Source organism: Phacochoerus africanus, chromosome 1 (assembly GCF_016906955.1).
Source record: "Phacochoerus africanus isolate WHEZ1 chromosome 1, ROS_Pafr_v1, whole genome shotgun sequence".
In the NCBI taxonomy this organism is placed as follows: Eukaryota; Metazoa; Chordata; class Mammalia; order Artiodactyla; family Suidae; genus Phacochoerus; species Phacochoerus africanus.
In genome coordinates this window covers 179432804-179455568 of record NC_062544.1, presented here as the reverse complement: position 1 = coordinate 179455568, position 22765 = coordinate 179432804, and the positions used below count along the sequence as shown (strand labels likewise).

General features: G+C 37.3%; 1 protein-coding gene across 2 annotated transcripts in view; it reads right to left on the bottom strand.

Annotated features, from left to right (window-relative positions):
• SCHIP1 (schwannomin interacting protein 1) overlaps window positions 1-22765 on the bottom strand; it is a 579912-nt gene that overhangs the window by 537628 nt on the left and 19519 nt on the right. The window lies entirely within an intron of this gene.

The window sequence follows — 22765 nt, the reverse complement described above, 5'->3', positions numbered from 1 at the left end:
TTTTATTTTATTTTTTTGATGCAATGGTAAATGGAAATGTTTTCTAAATTTCTCTTCCTGATCTTTCACAGTTAGTATATAGGAATGAAAGAGATTTATGTGTATTAATTTTGTATCCTACGACTTTACTGAATTCATTAATGAGATCTAGTAATTTTCTGATATCATCATTAGGATTTTCTGTTATATTGTGTCATGTTATTTGCAAACAGTAAGAGTTTTGCTTCTTCTTTTCCAATCTGGGCTATTTTTTATTTCTTTTTCTTCTCTGACTTCCAAAACTATGTTGAATAAAAGTGGTAAGTGTTCATCCTTATCTTGTTCCTGACTGTGGAAGAAATGCTTTCTGTCTTTTACCATTGAGAATAATGTTAGCTGTGGATTTGTCACATACAGCCTTTATTATGTTGACATAGGTTCCTTCTGTGCCCACTTTCTGGGGAGTTTTTGTCATAAATTGGTTTTGAATTTTGTGAAAAGCTTTTCTGCATCTATTGAGGTGATCATATGGTTTTTATTCTTCAGTGTGTTAATGTAGTGAATCAGACTGATTGGTTTGTAGATACTGAAAAATCCTTGGACCCCTGGGGATACTTGATCATGGTGTATGATCCTTTTAATGTACTGTTGGATCTATTTTGCTAGTATTTTGTTGAAGATTTTTGCATCCATGTGCCTTTTGTTTTATATAGTTATTCTACTTCATGAACAATTCTACTCTTAGAAATGGACTCAAGCTTATTCATTGGACAACATACACTTCAACTGAACATCTCCCTTTTCACCACCTTACTTTCAAGCACAGTATAGAGGCCTTTAGTTTGCTTTAATATTGTCTTTTGGTGGTCTCCCAACAATTTACACTCAGCCTATGATTCTAGAATGATAAAATATATAGAAATTGATATAGAATTGATACAAATATAAATATTTTTAAAAATAAAATTGAATTTATTTATTTATTTATTTATTTTGGGGGGGATCAAGTTATTCTTACATGTATACATTTTTCCCCCACCCTTTGTTCTGTTGCAATATGAGTATCTAGACATAGTTCTCAATGCTACTCAGCAGGATCTACTTGTAAATCTATTCTAAATTGTGTCTGATAAGCCCAAGCTCCCGATCCCTCCCATTCCCTCCCTCTCCCATCAGGCAGCCACAAGTCTATTCTCCAAGTCCATGATTTTCTTTTCTGTGGAGATGTTCATTTGTGCTAGATATTAGATTCCAGTTATAAGAGATTATCTTACGGTATTTATCTTTGTCTTTCTGACTCCTTTCACTCAGTATGAGAGTCTCTAGTTCCATCCATGTTGCTGCAAGTGGCATTATGTCATTCTTTTTTATGGCTGAGTAGTATTCCATTGTGTATATATACCACCTCTTCCGATTCCAATCCTCTGTTGATGGACATTTGGGTTGTTTCCATGTCTTGGCTATTGTGAATAGTGCTGCTATGAACATGCGGGTGCACGTGTCTCTTTCAAGTAGAGTTTTGTCTGGATAGATGCCCAAGGGTGGGATTGCGGGGTCATATGGAAGTTCTATGTATAGATTTCTAAGGTATCTCCAAACTGTTCTCCAAAGTGGCTGTACCAGTTTACATTCCCACCAACAGTGCAGGAGGGTTCCCTTTTCTCCACAGCCCCTCCAGCACTTGTTATTTGTGGATTTATTAATGATGGCCATTCTGATTGGTGTGAGGTGATATCTCATGGTAGGTTTGATTTGCATTTCTCTTATAACTGGCGACGTTGAGCATTTTTTCATGTGTTTGCTGGCCATCTGTATATCTTCCTTGGAGAACAGTCTATTCAGGTCTTTTGCCCATTTTTCCATTGGGTGATTGGCTTTTTTTGCTGTTGAGTTGTATAAGTTGTTTATATATTCTAGAGATTAAGCCCTTGTCCATTGCATTGTTTGAAACTATTTCCTCCCATTTTGTAAGTTGTCTTTTTTGGTTTCTTTTGGGTTTCCTTTGCTGTGCCAAAGCTTTTCAGTTTGATGAGGTCCCATGGGTTTATGTTTGCTCTAATTTCTATTGCTTTGGGAGACTGACCTGAGAAAATATTCATGAGGTTGATGTCAGAGAGTGTCTTGCCTAGGTTCTCTTCTAGGAGTTTGATGGTGTCCTGTCTTATATTTAAGTCTTTCAGGCATTTGGAGTTTATTTTTGTGCATGGTGTGAGGGTGTGTTCTAGTTTCATTGCTTTGTATGCAGCTGTCCAGGTTTCCCAGGAATACTTGCTGAATAGACTTTCTTTTTCCCACTTTATGTTCTTGCCTCCCTTGTCAAAGATTAATTGACCATTGTTCCATTGGTCTGTCTGTCTGTTTTGATACCAGTACCACACTGTTTTGATGACTGTGGCTTTGTAATATTTCTTGAAGTCTGGGAAAGTTATGCCTCCTGCTTGGTTTTTGTTTCTCAGGATTGCTTTGGTATATCAATATAAATATTGATATACATATAAGTATCATTAATTACAATGTGATATTACTACACACACATACACATCAGAATGATAAATTAAAAGACTGATAATCTTGGGATAGATTATGGAAGATAATCCATAATGAATTAAAGATAGTATGGATGAAGGAGATAGTATGAGAAAAAGAAAGTGTATATATGTTTAACTGGATCACTATGCTGTACAATAAAAATTAGCACAACAGTGTAAATCAACTATACTTTAATTGAAAAAACTGATAATACAATAATAATACCAAGTGTTGACAAGGATGTAGAGTAACTGTAACTCTCACACATTTCTGTTGAGAGGGTAAATTGATGTAACCCCTTTAGAAGAGTACTTAGTAATATGCATTAAAGCTGAACATGCACATAGTTTATAACTGAACAATTTCATTCTTAGGTATACACACAAAAGAAATGTGGTCATATTAACTAGAAGATATGTACTAGAATATTTATAGCAGCAGTGTTCCTGAAAGCTAAAAACTGTATGTCCATCAACAGATGAATGGATTAAGATGTGGTGTATATACACAATTGAATACTACTCAGACATAAAAAAGAACAAAATAATGTCATTTGCAGCAACATGGATGGAAGTAGAGACTCTCATATTAAGTGAAGTAAGTCAGAAAGAGAAAGACAAATACCACATGATTTGACTTATATCTGAACCTTTCCACTGAAAAGAAACTCATGGACTTGGAGAACAGACTTGTGGTTGCCAAAGTGGAGGTGGAGGGATTGGGATGGCCTGGGAGTCTGGAGTTAATAGATGCAAACTATTGCCTTTGGAATGGATAAGCAATGAGATCCTGCTGTATAGCACTGGGAACTATATCTAGTCACTTGTGATGGAGCATGATGGAAGATAATATGAGAAAAAGAATGTGTGCGTGTGTGTGTGTGTGTGAGAGAGAGAGAGAGAGAGAGAGAGAGAGAGACTGGGTCACTTTGCTGTACAGTAGAAAATTGATAGAACACTGTAAACCAACTATAACGCAAAAAATAAAAATCTTTTTTTTAAAAAACTGGAAACAATCCAAATATGCATGAACAGTAGAATGGATAAATAAATTATAGTTATTTGCACAAAAAAATCATACTTCATTTAAAGTGGTAATAATGGTTATAAGTCATTGGTTCTAAGTAATTAAAATACTAAGGCTCAAACTGAGCTTAAACAATAAACCAAATAATACATAAGTAGAAAACCACAGATAGGGTTGATTCTATGGTTGGTTGGAATCCAAGCTGAGAAATGCCAATAAAGATCCAGATTCTTTCTATTTTCTTGTTCTGCTGTCCTCTGTATTGGCTTCATTTTCATACTGGAAACAAGATGTTGGTCATAGTTTCAGGAAATATATCCAGAAGTAGTTATACCCAGAGGTAGAAGAAGATGAACTATCTTGTACTTATTTTAGTAAGAGAAAGAATATATAGCACACTTTAAGAAGGAATTCAGCATACTTTCCCTCATATGTTATTGGACAAAAGTGAGTCACATCTTATTCCAAAATCAACTGCTGGCAGGAGAAATAAGATAATAAAATTTGAGTAGGGTGGATATTCTGGAATAGAATGGATGTTGGAGTATCAATCACCATGACAACAGTAACAGTTAATATTAAGAGCATTTATTTAAACCTCAAATATTGGACTTCTGGTTTCTATTAAGAGGAGGAAACAGCAAAGCTCTCCAGCTTATAACAAAAATCCTTAACAAAGAAGTTCACAAATTTTCTCCCACCATCAGAATGCTGAAGCCACAGGGCATCTACCTCCCCAGAATCTAGGGGAAGGCAGGTGCCTACAGTGAAAGATGAGATGCAAACACTAACACACCGTGTATCCCCCTAAATGCTTATTAATAACAAAGAGAAGTATCTTACAATGGAAAGATCTAACAGGTAACACTTATCCAAGTGATAAGTGATTAATGATAAGTGATTAATGATAAGTCCAATAGATGTCATGTGGTTCCCTACACAATACAAGGGCAGTACTTTAACTCTGTGATATCTTTCCCCAAATTTCATAACCTTAGTCTAACCAAAAGAAAAACTCATACAGGGCAAAATTATTAGACATTCCACAAAACACCTGAAAATATTCTTCAAAAGAATTATGGTGGTGGAAGATAAGAAAATAATGAATAATAGACATAGATTGCAACATGGGCTCCTGGATCATATCCTGGTACAGAAAAAAGATGTGAATGAAAAAATGATAACAGCCAAATAGAGCCTATGGTTTAGTTAATATTATTATACCAAATTTATCTCTCACTTTTGAAAATTATACCATGGTTATGTTAAATGCTGACATTAGGAGAAACTCGGTAAAGGGTATACAGAAACTCTCTACACTGTGGTTGCAACTCTTCTATAAGTCTAAAACTATTTTGAGATTAAAAATTAAGACATAAAACTGCTTTTGTATCATCTTATCAGATTCCACATATAGGTGATATCGTATGATATTTGTCTTTCTCTGACTTACTTCACTCAGTATGATTAATCTCTAGATCCATCCATGGCATTATTTCAATTTGTCTTATGGCTGAGTAATATTTCATTGTATATATGTACCATATCTTCTTTATCCATTTATCTGTTGATGTATATTTAGGTTGCTTCCACGTCCTGGCTATTATAAATAGTGCTGCAATGAACACTGAGGTGCATGTATTTTTTTGAATTAGAAACAAACTTTCAGATTTCAAAACCAAGCTTATGATTACCATAGGTGAAATCATTATGGGGAGGGAAGAATTGGGAAGGTGCGAATAACATATACACACTACTGCATAAAATAGATGGTTAACGAGAATCTACTACGTAGCACAGGAAAGTCTACTCAATAGTTTGTAACAACCTATATGGGAAAAAGAATGGATATATTTAAATGTATGACTGATTCACTTTGCTGTACACCTGAAATTAATACAACACTGTAAATCAACTATACTCCAATAAAATTAAATTTTTTTTGTCTTTTTAGGGCTGCACCACGGCATATGGAGGTTCCCAGGCCTGGGGTCAAATTGGAGCTACAGCTGCCAGCCTACGCCACAGCCACAGCAATGAGGGGTCCGAGCTGCCTCTGTGACCTATACCACAGCTCATGACAACACTGGATCCTTAACCCACTGAGCAAGGCCAAGGATCAAACCTGCACCCTCATGGATGTCAGTCAGATTTGTTTTTGCTGAGCCACAATGGGAACTCCCCAATAAAATTAAATTTTAAAAAAAGAAATAATGCAAATTAAGTGTCTAGCCCAGACCTGATAGGCAGCACCTGAAAAAAAAAAAAAGAAAAGAAAAGAAAGAAAGAAAGAAAACTGCTTATTTGTTATTCTTCTATTCTTACTTTAGGACTGAAAATCCTCAATAAATATTATCAGATTTCACTCATTTTCCCAGTTCTCTACAATGGCAGCATTATGCCAACAAAATCAAGTGATATCTTTATGGTTCCCAAGCACTAAACATAAAAACAAACAAGTAGCAAGTACCAAAGTTTAGGGAGCCATAGAACAATATAAACCAGTTAAGAATAATTTGATTATCAGGAAACCAAATAACTTTGCTCTTTTATTATTTCCTTCTTTCCTATGTATCTTGGTTCAGAAGTAATTTTCTCAACTGCTTTAGAGCTCATAAATCTTCTTCCATAATCCTTATAATCACTGATGAAGAAGCTCTTTTTCTTGTTAACGCCATTATATGCTTTAAATAATGAGGACTATAGAGTCTAAGTTGCTGCAAAGTTGCTAAGCTGAGTTACAAGACAGCAGATTTAATGTGTTCTTAGTATGATACAAATACTCTGGTGACTTCTCAAGAGGAGTAACAGCAAAAAGCAAAGGAGATGACATTTGTGATTGAAGCTAAAGCAAGTTTCTGCAAAAGCAAAGGTAAGAAAAAAATGCTTTCTAGCTGACTATTGATTATCTGTTGTTCCTACAGAAAATGTCAACCATGGTGTTTATCTCTGTTACACCATGGTTTACTAAATGTATAAAAGGCAGGTGGGGAGTTGAAAAGTTGCCTTTCTAGTTCATAGGTCAGCAAATAAAAATGAGCTACACCTGATAGAGATTCTCAAGTTTGAGCTCCATGCAGGGACTCTATGAGATTTCCTTATTCATTTAAATGAGGAAGAATGAAATGAGTACTTTGAAACAAAAATGGTGGAGAGTGGTGGAGATTGCTATGTGTTCACCAAAGTCTACTTCCATTTCCTCTTGGTGGATGGCCAGACCACATTCCCAGTCTCCTGTGATGTTAGGTGGGGTCATGAGTTCTGACCATGGAATGTGGGAGAAATAATGCATGTTGCTTTCAGAATTGGCACATGAAAAAGTTCCAAGACATTCTGTCTTCATTCTCTTATCTTCTTGCTGGATGTTTATAACCAAGGCTACTTTGCCCCAAGTTCAAGAGAAAGGAACCTCTGTCTGCAGGTTTCCAAGCCATGGACTACCAAAGACCACCTTCTTACCAATCTATACTGAACTGTGATGTAAGAAATAAAAATGTATTGTTTTATGCCACTGAAATTTTGGACTTCTTTATTTCAACAATTACCCTACCCTAATACAGCATTTGTAATTATTTAGGAAAGACTGATATAGGAGATTCCCAACTCTTAACCTGCTAAGTGATATATGTTGTGTCTAGATAGATCAAAGTTAAGCAGGTATTCCAGATTTTTTTTTAAGACCTCTTCCTTCTTATCCTTCTTTTTTCTTTTTGTCTTTTCAATATAAGGCTAGACTATGGGTTTATTCTTTTTTTAACTTTTTGATAAGTGGGGAATATAAATTCTAGCTTTCCTGAGATCGTGCTAGTTTATGCCTGTTGCCCCAGTATGATGATTAATATTAATCTCAAAATTTTGGATGATAAATTATATGGTCATCCCCTTCTTGAGAGCAGAGGAGACATAAATAAAAGAGTGAACAAAATAGATTTACCACAAAGAATATTATACTTTATGAGTAACTACAGATTCATTTTTCCTCTATTATTTTTTAGATAGCCAAAAATATGGTACCTTCTCTTTGGTACATTATACAATATAATTTCTTTAGAAGTTTGTCAATCACATTGATTAGAAAAATATTAAATGGAAAGGCTATAGGCTATGATTCTGAAATTCTTTCAGTAGTTAAAAAACTATTTTCATATGTGTCATATAACATTATTATAATTCATTGAGTAATGAATCCAGTTATTAAACACTAATCATTATAAAAATGCAGCCATAATAATTTTGGATAAAGAGAATTCATGTAAAAACTTGGGATTCCAAAGGAAATACAACTAAATAAGAGATCTGATGACACATCACAATGGAGTAGCTAGGAATTTAAGTTTGTATTAAAGGCTATGCATAAAAATTAATTCATGTGAATTTTTTCCATTAAAAAGAATTTCAAACTGATAAAAAATATTCTTTATTGACAAGCTGGGGGTAATTCTTGATTTTTTGGATCATTACCTGCAAAGAGACATTTCTTCACACTCCTTAGAGACAGTTTTAAGAAATCACTTTAGACCATTTCTACAACAGGTTTAAAGAAGAAACAATAAAGTGGAAGCTCTAATGGCTATTATTAAGTTAGGGTTAATTATAAATTAACCTCAAAATAGCTTCATTTTAAACAATTACAACAAAGAAACATCCCTTTCAAGAAAGGAGAGTGCAGAAATGAGCTTAGCAAATATGGTATTATAAAATCGTAAAAACTATCATGTGACATGGAAGGGACTATGAATATGCAAGGAAAAGATTCACCTTTGCTATAGCTTCCACAGTAATCCAAACCCTTGCCATTTTGAAGATGGATCACATCTCTATTTTAATTCTGGCATGCAAATCTTATTGATTTTATTCAGGTCACCACCTGAACTTACCATTACTGAAATCTCCCTCACCTTAACTCTAATTTATTGTGAAAAATGTCATTAACCTTTCTTGAGAATTAATCACAAAAGATGCTAAAATTCTGTGTTATAGCTGTACCTGCAAACCTATTTGAAATGTGCTTTACCACATTGAGTTTCTGTCTGAAATAGCTGATTTAAGCCCTTGATATAGTAGAGCTGGTACCCCATTCATTGTGTTATCATTTTATACAGTCTGTCCATAAAAACCCCAAGAGAAGAATGCACTGTCTGTCTATGAAAAATAACCCACTGTCTGTGGCTTATGGAAACAACGATAGAATTTTAAATACCTTGGAAAAGCCAGGCATAGCCATTTACATGATTTTTGCCAGCACTCCTCTGGTTGAATGGCAACATTCAATTATAATGAACAGAGGACCACAATTAAATATGCACCCTAATGAGGAATGGAGAACTGAGATTTTTGTCATTTTTTTCAAAAACAAAAGCTTCCAAAATTTAAAATAATGAAGTCACATGGCTGCTGGAGAGAAGTAAAGGATGCATTATTAGACACAGCAGTAAATGTCAAATATAATATACTACAGCAATATTCTTCAGTTTGACTATGGCTCTTTTATTTCTTGTTCCCATGTATCTCCTGCTGTTAACTGTTCATCTCCCATCAATTTTATTCTCATCAGTAGTTGCCCTGGTCAGGCAGAAAGGCTGTCTTGGTTTAATTAAATGCCCCCACTAATAAGAGGAATCTAAGCAGACTTAGGCATGCCCAAAGCACTGCTCTCATTTTGAGCAGGTGGTGACAAGCCTTGAGTTTACCCTGAACTCTGGATTTTATTCTGCTTGAGCTGAGGACACAGAAGGCTATTTTCTCTAAAAATTTTTCTGAGACTTGAGGCCCTAAAGAATTTATGCTGAGGTCCTAAATAATTTATAACTAAGATAATTACTGCTGATTCTTGCTACATGGAACTCTATCATAATGGCTTCAGATATATTATACACCCAACAGTCTTGATTTGAGTATAACTGTGATTCAAATAGATCACTGCGGATCCAGCAAGGTGTTCGCCTAAATAATATTTGTGAGAACTAAGGTTTTGGTGTGGAAACATTTTGAGGTGTTTACAGGTCAAGGGACAATGCAGGCACCTTTAATTCATCTTTAACAATTTCAGTGTGATAAAAGGAAGACAAACAAGGGGAAGAAGAGAAGCTGGAGCATGTGATTTGATAACCTGAAAGGTTACAAGATACCTTACACATATGTACAGGAATCCAAAGGACCAGGATATACCATCATTATTACTAGATGAACACAAGTCTATGTGTATCCTGGTAGCATGAAAATAAGTCTATTCCCAAATACCATATGATATCACATATCTGGCGCAAATGAACCTTTCTACAGAAAAGAAAATCATGGACTTGGAAAATAGACTTGTGGTTGCCAAAGGGGAGGGAAGGGAGTGGGATAGATTGGGAGCTTGGGGTTAATAGATATAGACTATTGCCTTTGGAATGGATTAGTAATGAGATCCTGCTGTGTAGCTTTGGGAACTATGTGTAGTCACTTATGATGGAGCATGATAATGTGACAAAAAAGAATGTATACATCTATGTGTAACTGGGTCACCATGCTGTATGGTAGGAAAAAAAATAATGTATTAGGGAAATAAAAAAAATTTTCTAAGAAGAAAATAAGTCTATTCCACATACAGAAACTGGGTGAACCAGTAGTGATGGTGAATCTCAACAGTTCATGAGCAGCAGGAATTGTAGAAGCATCTGTTCTGCTCATGAGGTCCCTGAGAGCAGTCAAGGTATACTGACTGAGTGACCTCACTTGCTTGGACAGAAGATTGTCTAAATGAGAGAGAAACATAATGCACTGAAAATTTTATTTTGATTTTATTATTATTATTATTATTATTATTATTATTATTATTATTATTATTATTTTGTCTTTTTGCCATTTCTAGGGCCGCTCCCGCGGCATATGGAGGTTCCCAGGCTAGGGGTAGAATCGGAGCTGTAGCCTCCCGCCTACGCTAGAGTCACCGCAACGCGGGATCCGAGCTGCGTCTGCAACCTACACCACAGCTCATGGCAATGCCAGATCCTTAACCCACTGAGCAAGGGCAGGGATCAAATCCGCTACATCATGGTTCCTAGTCGGATTCGTTAACCACTGCGCCACGACGGGAACTCCTGCACTGAATATTTTAAAAGTGACTTTCTGTTTTAATTATCTGATATTTATTGCATATACATCAGGTAATTAAAATTGGAAAGTAAAAATAATTAATACACAATCCTTCCACAGCCCAAATGCAATAATTGTTTTCCCTCATCCATATTCCTTGTCAGTCCTTGCCCAACTGCACAGTAAAAGATCACGGTGCCAGGTGCTGTCCAGGGCACTGTCCATACTTGCTCATTTAATCCCCATAATGACTCTGAGAGCACTGTCTCCACTGCATAGGGGAGACTAAGACTTAAGAAAGCTGAAAAACTTGCCCTAGGTTGTATGGCATATTAAAAGATTCTGGAATTGAGCTCTGGTGAGTCCAAATCGGAAGTCTGTACTTTTAGCCACTCTGTAACAGGGCCCATATGGTATGTGATCTATCAAATGTATCCTGCTTTATTTTTCCATCTTCCCAAATGAACTTATCTTTTTTATTGGCTGCACAACATTCATCTAAATAAATTTACTGTAATTTAACTTTTCACTATTCTTACATATTTATGTATACCTTATTTCTCTGCTATGTAGCAAGTACTACATTGAATATTTTCTTGACTCTTGCTTTTTCTCTTTCTCCTTTTTAATTAGTTCCTAAGGATAAATTCCCAAGAATTATTGGGAGATATAAACATAAAATATTTGATTATTTTAAGTACATGAACATATTTTACAGAGTTCTTAGAGAACTTTTAATGATGGAACAAGAATTATTATATTCCATTCTTTCAACATTCCTTAAGAGTTTTCGCTACGTACTAGGCACTGAACTAAACATTAGGTATACAAAAATACCAGAAGATCAGACTCCTGCCTTCCTGGCACTTAATCCTACTAAAGTAGAAAATAACACACTTATTTTAAAAATACATTTTCTTCATAAGTTATATGAAGACAAAATTCAAACCAGGCCCTTCTAAGTTATTAGAAATAAAGAAAGCAGTTCCCATTGTGGCTCAGTGGGTTAAGAATACAACTAGTATCCATAAGGATGTGCATCTGATCCCCGGCCTTGTTCAGTGGATTAAAGGATCTGGTGTTGCCACAAGCTACACTGTAGGTCACAGACGCGGCTCAGATCTGGTGTTGCTGTGGCTGTGGTGTAGGCTGGCAGCTATGGCTCTGATTCAACCCCTAGCCAGGTAACTTCTATATGCTGTGGGTGAAGCCATAAAAAAATAAAAAAGAAAGAAAAAAAAGGTAAAATAGTAAATATGTACATATTTCTCATTAAGGAATATAGCATTTTTAGGTATCTAATACAATCCCAGCTTCCACACTTAAGGCACATGTTTGGACAATTTACTTAATCTTCCAGTTTCCACATGTGTAGAATGGACATGTGTTGTAGGACTAACTGAGATAGTACCTCTGAGCACTTGGAGTGGTACACAACACCTAGAGCTAATTCAATATTCTGCTAGAACCAACTCAGATGGACTTGTGATTGCTAGGCTTTTAGGAATTTTGAAAGACCGTCATTAGACGCAGCCATTATTAAATACTCCTCATGGTGGGACTATTTACACCACAGAAATTGGCAAATACAACTAATCAAGGACTTTTATTCAGAGAGAAGTTGTTATACACTCACCAGCATACTACTGACTATTACTCTTCATACATGTATTACCCTTCCTTTGGGTATAATATTTGTAGATGGTGATTAACAGCCACAAGTTAAGTATGTAAAGAAATCAGTGATCAATGGGATTTCTTTCCGTATTGCTGACTATTAAAGCATACTCTAGGTTGGTTAAGAAGCTACTGATTGCATATTCAATGCAAAGATATATTTTAAATAACTCCCACACAAATAACTCACTAGTAAACCATGCGGAGGTAGAATTTAAGTGAGCAATTTGCTACTTTGTTAGCAAACATGGTTGTGAAGGGACAGAGAATAGAACTTACAGTGGGCTAATGGAGATAGCATTCATGGTTTTGCCATTAAACCAAGCCAGTTTACTGACTTAAATGTTATTTAACTTTAACCTGAGTCTTGGTTTTGTTATCTGAAAAAATGAGAATAACAACACCTAACTCATAAAATTGTTATGAAGATTAAATGAGATATGTTCTCAAGTGATCAACATAGAGTAGGCACTAAATATGAATCTGTCTTCGTTTATTCCTTAAAGATAGCACAGGAAACCTTACCAGTCTCTTGGGATAGACCACAATGGAATATAATATGAGAAAAAGAATGTGTATAAATATACACATGTATATGAATGACTGGGTCACTATGCTGTACAATAGAAATTGATACAACACTGTAAATCAACCATACTCTAATAAAAAGGGAAGACTCTTGTTTATCTTCATATTGATTGAAAGAGCCTGTGGAAATGAAAATGAAATTTTTTTTGGGGGGGGGTCTTTTGAGGGCCCCATCCGTGGCATATGAAGGTTCCCAGGCTACAGGTAGAGTCGGAGTTGTAGCTGCTGGCCTACGCCACAGCCACAGCAACACAAGATCTGAGGCACGTCTACGACCTACACTACAGCTCACGGCAACACCAGATCCTTAACCCACTGAGCAAGGCCAGGGCTCGAACCTGCAACCTCATGGTTCCTAGTCGGATTTGTTTCCAGTGCACCATGACGGGAACTCCAAAAGTGAAATTATTGATGAGACATAATAATCTCAGGGGAATATGAAATGGCTGATATTAGTGGAAAGTGGAAGGATTAGCTTTGGAGTAAAAAAAGACAATATTTCCTGTCAGAAAGGAAATAAGGAAGGTAAGATTTAAATTTTAAAATTGTAGGTATGGAGTGGGAAGGTCAAGAAGGTCACACCTGACAGCCTTTGTTTTCTCTGTGCCATTCAAAAAAAGTTGTTGGTCAAGAGCCAGGAGTTGAGGGAGAGAGGAACCAGGGGTGGCCCTGGGAGGGAAGAATTATTGAGCAGCCTGAGGACAAATGTTGGTGGGAGACCTCATCTGTATGGTGTACTTCTGCTACCCAACCCCTGTAGGCCCTGGGCCAGATGTGAAACTGGAGAAGGCATCCAGCTAGATCGATCCAGGAATCAGCAGAATGATGAGGCAGGAGTTCCCATTGTGGCTCAGCAGAAACAAATCTGAATGTTCTCCATGAGGATGCGGGTTCGATCCCTGGACTCAATCAGTGGGTTGAGGATCTGGCATTGTTGTCAGCTGTAATGTTGTCTGGATTCAACCCCTAGCCTCCTCCATATGTCTTGGGTGTGGCCCTAAAAAAATAAAAAAATTTAAAAAAATGAGGCAGAAGAGGAAGATGCTGCAAGAGAGGATGAAGTGATGGGCATGAGAGAGACACTGAAACCAAGAGCTGGTTTAAAGTCTTGAAGAAATGGGATGAATCAAGGCACCACAGATCTCAAGGAGCTCAAAGGGCAATAACCATACAGGGATAAAGGTAGGAGAGAGTCAGGGTGGGGAAGGGGATGCAGACAGAGATGGGCTGTTGTCAGAAGCTGAGAGGCAGAGGCAGAAATTTCTGAGGTGAACTCTTATGGGTGGTAGCAACAGTTTGGGTTCAGCCAGGCCTTCTAAAGCTGAGCATGATATGACTGAAAAATAAGATCTGAGGCTACAGACAAGATACAAGACTAATTTTTCCTGGTGACTCAGGCTACATCGAGGAATTACAAAAAAAAATAAATCCAAAAGTCATTAAAAATGCCAGGGAAATAAGTAAATATTTCTCAAAATATTTTTGCTTCTTTAAAGAAGAAAACATGGGCTTGGGTATGTAAACTTTTGTATGTTTGTGTGAAAAACGAATCTGTTCCTTCCTAGCTACATGGCAGCCAAAGAAAGACAATATAAAAACCCATGAGAACTAGTTAGACCACGGGAAAAAATAAAAGAATGAAGATGCTTTTCAAGATTTATTTATAAAAGAAGAATATTGGAAACTTGAGTATCAACAAAATATAATGATTAAGAGAATTGTGGACTGGAGTTCCCATCGTGGCTCAGTGGTTAACAAATCCGACTAGGAACCATGAGGTTGCGGGTTCGATCCCTGGGCTGCTCAGTGGGTTAAGGATCTGGCATTGCCATGAGCTGTGGTGTAGGTTGTAGACGCGGCTCGGATCCCGCATTGCTGTGGCTCTGGCGTAGGCCGACGGCTACAGCTCTGATTCAACCCCTAGCCTGGGAACCTCCATATGCTGCGGGAGCGGCCCAAGAAATGACAAAAAAAAAAAAAAAGAATTGTGGACTATATGTATGATAGAATATTATCTGGTTGTTAAATCAATAGTTGTAAAGACTATATGATAACATGGGAAATGCTTAAGATAATAAATTTAGTAAAAATCAAAAGGAGGATTCAGATATATAGGTATGCCATGATTCCAAATGTATAAGAAACAAACATAAGACGAAGACTTAAACTTGTAGTGGGTTTTATGTAAAATTTCTCTTTTTTCTATTTTCTACAATGTTTTATAATACGGCTATGTTAAAATTTTAAATTATTAATTTCAACTCCTTTCTGCTGCTTAGGAATCCTCTTGTTGAACAACTGTGGGCTTCCTAAAGCAGCTCAAGAAAGGTGCTTGCAAAATCCCTTCTTCCAGGCTCAATCCAACCTCCTCCACCTAGTTGGTGACCTTGCCTTTGACCAGAGAGGCTACATCTCTCCAGGGAAAGCTACTTGCTTCCTGTCCTCCTCTCTCTCTCTGTGTCTTTGCATTCAATTATCTGCCATAGCAGAGAAAGGGCTCTGTTTTCTTCCCCAGGCTAACTCCTTCCTGTCTCTGGAGAAAGAAGGCTCTGTTTCTTCTTCACTCCATATCTTTGCTTGTGTGATTCCTCTTTTGAGTGACACTTTCATCTCGTCTTCCTAACTCCTCAACCCTGCTCACATGAGCTAAGGTATTGCCATCCAACTCCTCTATGGTGCCAGAGAACAAAGTCATATACAGTCTCATTATGTACATGATGTGCTTTAAAACCAAACTTCCTAGGTTTAAATTATTGATCCTCCACTAACTATGTTATTTACCTTTGTTGTGTCTCAGTTTAACCCTTCTTTAAAATGGGAACAGTAACGAAACTTGACAAGCACTCAAGAAATTCAAGTTTTTACTATTCGTGTTCCTCAATTATTAGAGTATTCAACTTGTTTTCCTAGCCACAGTGAAAAATTCTGGTGACTATTTTAATCTTACTTGTTTTCCCTTTTTATGGTACACTGTCTCTGTTTCTTCCCAAGACATGAGATTTTCAGAGCTAAAACTGGGGAAATCCCAGGCAAATTGGGAAGGTCAACCTGCCTTCATGCCTAAGACAATGTTTTACATGTAGAAGGTATTTAAGGAATTCTTGTTGAATGAGTCTGTATGCAAAATACAGGCAAAATCGTGATATACACAAATATTTCCTGTATAAGCATAAATCTATAAATCTCCATTCAATCTAAAACAGTGAGTTCTCTTTTCCTGTGTTGATATGGAAACAAATATATCTATCCTATTTTTAAACTGATAATATATCCAATATTTAAAGGTAGCTTTTCCTTTGTTCATTTTACAACATTGATATTAGCTTTCTATAATGGTTTATATCACTCCTTGGGGAGATGGAAACTTCTAAAAACTTTTGCCCAAATTCTGAATCTGTATTAACTGCCATATTTCCTCCTGCCCTCAGAAAAGAACTAGATTATAATTAATTCTCTTTGTAGTTTGAGTTATTTCTACAAGCTGAAAACAAGTACCATTCTAATTGCTTGGGGTTGAGGATTCCTCATTCCAGAAAACACTAGCCAATATAATGTGGGGTTGAAGCAACTTTTTATCTTGACGTCACAAACTTAATTCTCCTCACCACCCCTAGCAACCAATGTGCAAGCATAGCAACAGCAGCTGGTGCACCGGAACAGCATTGTTTAAAATAAACACTTTTCCCAGCTGGCATTTGCAAGTGATCTTTTTCTTTCCATAGTTTAAAATATAAGTGTGAACATATCTTAAGAAACTATAAAACTAATGGAAATGAAAACTGCTTGGAAAGGTATGCAGGAGAATAAAAATCATGAGAAAGCAGGTACTGCCAAATGAGATTTATGCTTTGCCCTTTACCACCAGCAGAAGTTCCATTCCCAGATCTATTGAAAGTTTTTCCCTCAGGGTTCCCAAAACTTAGAACTCAAGGACCTCCTAAAAAAAGACATCCCCATGTAATTCCATTTTTCAAGTGTTTGCAGAGTATCATTTGCTAGGAGACACAGAGATACAAAGATGGAATAAAAAGAAAATCATAAGGCAAGTACAAAAATAACTACAAAATACAAGATGTAGAGAGAGGCTACATAGAATAATGGTTTGGAATGTGGTCTCTGAGCCAAACGGACTAGGTCTGAACTATGGCTTAGCTGCTGGGCAATGATATTACTTCATAAGTCCCATAGCCTCTCTGTCCTGCATATCCTCACCTATGAAATGAAGGTTAATAGTAGCATTTACTTCCAAAGGTTGATATGAGGCTTAGGTGCATTAACTGTCATCAAGTTCTTTGAATAGGGTCTGACACAGAGCAAGTACTGTATATGTGTGTATTATTATTAATTTTAAGATAGAATATTACAGATGACATAAGGCAGGTGAAAAAGTCATGCAATGGATGTTTAAGAAAGAGAAAGCCCATCTCAGGAGAGCAGGATGAACTTTAGGGAGGAAGCGAGTTGGGTTTTAAGTCATGTGACAAGGACAATAAGAATAAGAAAAGAATAAGCAGAGGAAGAAATGACCTAGAAAAGGAAGAGATGAGGCATGAGGACTTGAGGAGGAAGAAGGCAGAGGGGTTGTGGGGGGTGGGGAGGGGGCTGTGGGGGCCTCATCCAATAAAATGGCTCCTCATGGGCTCCTGAGAGTAAGTGTGACTCTGTAAGGTCTGAAGGTGGGAGCAGGCCATTGTGGTCAGTATAATAGCTCTGATTTTGAAGTAATTCCATGTGTTTGGAAAATGTTAAGAGTTCAGTTTTGGCCAAATGATAACTGCATGGAGTGGAGAGTTGGGTGGAGGAGTACAGGAGAAGAGCAGAAAATGAAGCTGAAGATGGGGCGGGTGGGGGTGGGGGGGGGCTGGGAAAGGCCAGGAAGTCCACCAAATCATGTTAAAGAACTGGCTTCATTGTGTAGGTCATGATTTCTCAAAGTGTGTGTGGTCTCCTTGAAGTGTTTTCCTTAGAATCTACTATGGTGTTGGTTAAAAATGAAAATTTCTTAGGAGGATGGGAGGATACTGAGATTAACTGAGAGGGCTGCAGAAAAAGGAGGCAGGAAGGTGCCTCAAGGAAGGAGAAAATGGCTCCAGAGTCCTCTTCCAAAGTTCCTGCTTCTGACCCTCCCCTCTCCTCCCCTGGTCACTGAAGGAAGTGATCTTCTTTCACTTTAAGATACAAGGGGGTGAGGCTGCAAGATCAGGCCATTAATAGCTCTCCTGCCTTCCTCCATAGGTTTGCAATTACCACAGGACACCCTGAAGGTATGCTTAAACCATTTTTGAGGTCCAGTGTATGGGAGCTTACTCACTCCTTTAAATGGTAGTGAAGGTCACACCAGAGAGGAAATCACCCTCTGGTCATCTGCTGGCATCAGAAACACACATGGTAGATCAGGAGTGACCTACAGACAAACATGGATCCATTTCAAGGAACCTTCACCCCAATAGGGGTGTGATCCACTCAGAGAGCCACAAAGGGATGACATGGTAGAGGTCACAACATGTTGCAATAAGAAGAATGCTATGGCAAGAGGAACACTGACAAAGATAAGGATGTAAGCAACATAGCCAGGAAAATGAGAAACACACATTTCTCTTTTTTTAAGTGCTGGTAATCAATCTAAAAAACCTCTCTTGGAGTAGCAAGTGCCTATGCAAGGCCATTGCCATGGGTTTATGGGTGATTCTACTCTCTTTTTTTTCCTGTTATTTTGCCTTTTTTTTTTTTTTTTTTTTTTGGTATTTGAAGAGCCATCTGTATCCTTTTCTTAATTTGATAGAAGAAAGGCTGGGTCTGTTGCAAATTCCATTACTCAAAGAAACACCTGTATCGGCTCCCAATTCAAATTCATGTGGATGAAGGGAAAAAAGAGTTTTACCTGAAGCTCAGACAATGAGAGACTGTTGACATCAACTAAGTTGATGGTTTTGAGAGAGCAAAGTCCACATGTGCACATGTGCACGTGCACACACATACACACCTAGGCAGCCAAATAACCTTGTTTGTAAATCAATGAAGAATTCACTAAACCATATGTTTTAAAATTAAATAATGATTTAATGCCCTCTCTGTCAGAACACTTGAAAAGCTTCTGATTCATTATAAATCTTTCAGAATGTGTATCACGAGAGGAGAAATCCTAGGATTTTCAACAAATTGTTAGGTAGTAAGGACACTGAATGTAGGGGGGGATAGAGGAGAGAAGAGAGAAAATTTAAATTTCCTCCTCATAACAATGCCATAAAGTTAATAAAAAGCATCCCATATAGTGGCTGGTATTCCAAAGACTCTACAAAACAACATGTCTGATATCTAGTACCTGGAAACAATGCAAACGGAATAATAACCATAATAACACTGTGTCTACAAACCATTTTTCATTTGATTTTTTTCCTCAAAGAAATCATATAACCAGGAAAGGCAGAAACTATTATCTCTGCTTTTCTATAAATAAATAAATAAATAAATAAATAAATAAATAAATAAATAAATCTCAAAGAAGTTAACTGACTCAACTGGTGAAACCAAGCAGTACATGAATCCCAAATACTGAAATTTCCAAGCCCACATTCTTCTTCTTACCCAAATCTCTTCTCAATGGAAACTGACAATGAAGGAAACAGCAGCCACCCAAGCTGGGTCTGGGGCCACCTCCCTGACTCTCCTCACCCTCCATCTCTAAAACCCCTTTCTCACAGTCATTGGTGTGTCTCCCTGCTCCTACCACCATTTGGAAGGCATTCCAAGGACATGGAAAGCTGTTGTCCCCATTCTAGCACAAATCTAAACAAGCATAATAGAAATACTCATCATATAAAATATGTTGATGTAAAATAACATTTTAAAAACACACTTTATGCAATAGACTACTAAGCAGAAGCTGTGTATATATATATGTACATGTACATATACTGATTAAAATGGGTAAAAATTGAAGATAAATTAAGTGAAAAAAAGCAAGTTATAGGAAGACATGTATCATCATTTTGGGGATATGCAAGACTGCATATTTTTATAGAGACACCTACATACACATAAGGACAGCGCATTACACACTAAAACTAACAATGGTTACTTACAAAGGTATGGAAAGAGCACCACATTTGAAGGCATAATCAAAAAGGCAATGCCATGGTGTTGAGCACTTGGGCTCTGAAGCCACATGTATGGATTTGAATCCAGCTATGTGACCAAAGGCAAGTTACTGAGCTGCTGTGCCTCAATTTCCTCTTCTATAAAATGAAGATAATATAAGGAGTATATAAAATCATAGCATGTAAATCACTTAGTTTCTGGTGCATTTTTAAAAAGCTCTCAATAAATGCTAGGTATTAATTGTTCCAGTTTTTATAAGAATGTATTACTTGCATATGTTTTTTTTTAGTTTAAGTAGAGTTTGAGAAAAGAACAGATGAGAAGACAGCTGGCTTAGTTTCCTAAGGCAGCCATAATAATGTAACAATGAGTAAGGGGCTTAAACAACAGAAATGTGTTGTCAAAATGTTCTGGAGGCTGAAAGTCTGAAATCAAGGTGTCAGTGGGGTTGGTTGCTTCTGAGGCTATGAGGGAGAATCTGCTTCACACCTCTCCCCTAGCTTCTGCTGCCTTGCAGGCAACACATGGTGTTCCCTTGGTTTGTAAATACATCACCCTGATCTCTGCCTTTATCTTCACATGGAGTTCTCGCCGTGTGTGTGTGTGTGTGTGTGTGTGTGTGTGTGTGTGTGTGTCTGAATACAAATTTCCCCTTTACATCATATTGAACTAGGGCCCAACCGAATGAACTCATCTTAACATGATCATCTGCAAAAACCCTATTTCCAAATAAGGCTGCATTAACAGGTACTGGGGTTCAGGAATTCCATGTTTTGAAGAAGACAAAATGCAACCTGTTACAAGGGGAGAAGACTAATTAGAGATTTTTGCAGTAGTCTAGGTCTTTCCTAGCATACTGGCCAAGCAGATTTTTTTTTTTAATGAAAAAATGCAACAACAGGATTTGGTGATTGGGTATAATAGAGAGAGGCAGAGATCCCAGGGTTTCTGGCTAAAGCGTCTGGAAGATGCTAGCAACGGCATTTATTGAGATGCAGTTGAGGGCTGGAGTAGGCAAATGAAGGGGAAATACAAAAAGGTATTTAAAATTAACTTTAACAAAATGCTTAGATAGCTGAATTCCAGTAAAGATGTGGCATGGGCCAAACAGGTTTATTTTAAAAGATTGAAGTTTGTTTTTTAGATTTTATTTCCTATGCCGTTAGTCTCCTTCATGATTTCTGACACTTGCCTTTCAATGTTATAAGTCCTTTATAAACACACCTGTGTTGCTCTGAGTGTTAAGTGTTCTAGCGGCTTTGAGTGCAGGCCTGATCCAAAGAAAGAGGACTGGGGCTCTGCAAGCAGTGACAGCCTGCCCATTTCTTCTTTTATTATTCTATCTGCAGCTAACTTAAATGGTCCCTAATAAATGCTCCCAGCATAAGCTATTGGCATGTTAAAATTACGCAAGGGGAAGAAATCTTGGCAATTAAAAATTTTTTATGAATCTCTAAATTGTGTGCTGAATTGTCAATAGTAGTATCCTTAAGACAATGGGTGACACATTATTTGCTGCAAGAACTTTTGCAACAGGTATTTACATCTCTAGGTCTATATGGGTGACTTGTGATAAAAGTTACCTGTGGCAAAAACAAGAGAAAAGGAGTTGTAGGAAATAGTCTGGGAAGTAGCAAGGTGAGCAGAGGCAAGAACCTTCTGGACTGTAGGGAAGAAAATTGGAAAAATTTTCTTTCAAGTCTGTGAGGAACTGTCAGTAGTACTAATTTGGTATTAGTTAAGTAAGCTGTAGAATCTTTTCTTCTGTGTTTGTTCATCCACTCAAGAAATATATAGTGTGATTCCACCATGTACATATGCCTGACACTCTTCTGGATGCTGGAGATACATCAGTGAACAAACCAGAAGAAAGTCCCTGCTCTCATGCAGCTTATGCTCTAGTGAGCAGAAGACAGGCAGTAAACAGGGAAACAAACATATCATAATGAGTCAGATGGGAAGGAAGACTCCGAGGAAAATGCTGTATAAGACAGCGTTTGGGGATGGGGATGCTAATTTACAAAGAGTGCTCAGAAAGGTCACTGCCTAGGAAGCAAGTGATAGGAGACCCGGGCCTTTGGCATCTAACAGTCCTGAGTTCAGATTCTGGTTCTAGCCCTTACCAACAGTGAAGGCTTTAACAAGTGACTTAACTTCCTTTAAAAATGAGAAAGGAGGAGTTCCCGTTGTGGCTCAGTGGTTAACGAATCTGACTAGGAACCATGAGGTTGCAGGTTTGATCTCTGGCCTTGCTCAGTGGGTTAAGGATAGGGCGATGCCATGAGCTGTGGTGTAGGTTGCAGACGTGGCTTGGATCCTGCGTTGCTGTGGCTCTGGCATAGGCCGGCAGCTACAGCTTCGATTCAGCCCCTAGCCTGGGGACCTCCATATGCTGCGGGAGCAGTCCAAGAAATGGCAAAAAGACAAAAGACAAAAAAAAAATGAGAAAGAAAATGTCTGTCTCAAAGCACCAAACCTGGTCCTTACCCTCCTCCCTCCTGTCTCAGGAAAGACATTATTTATTAGTGGAAATTGAAGTTTGGAGCAATGAAATATAACTTCAAACTGGAAGGAAAAGCAAACTTTGATAATATCTGAGGTTTCTACCCTCTTCACATTTAAACTTCATTTCACTTAGTATTTTTCCCCCTGTCATTGACACACATAGGAAAAATATTAATTATGTATTAAGAAAGACTAAATATTAGTGAATTCGATTCAAAAAGTTTTATGGGATACCTTTATGTGTAAATATTGTGAGAGAAATACTAAGGTCAAAAGAACTACATCC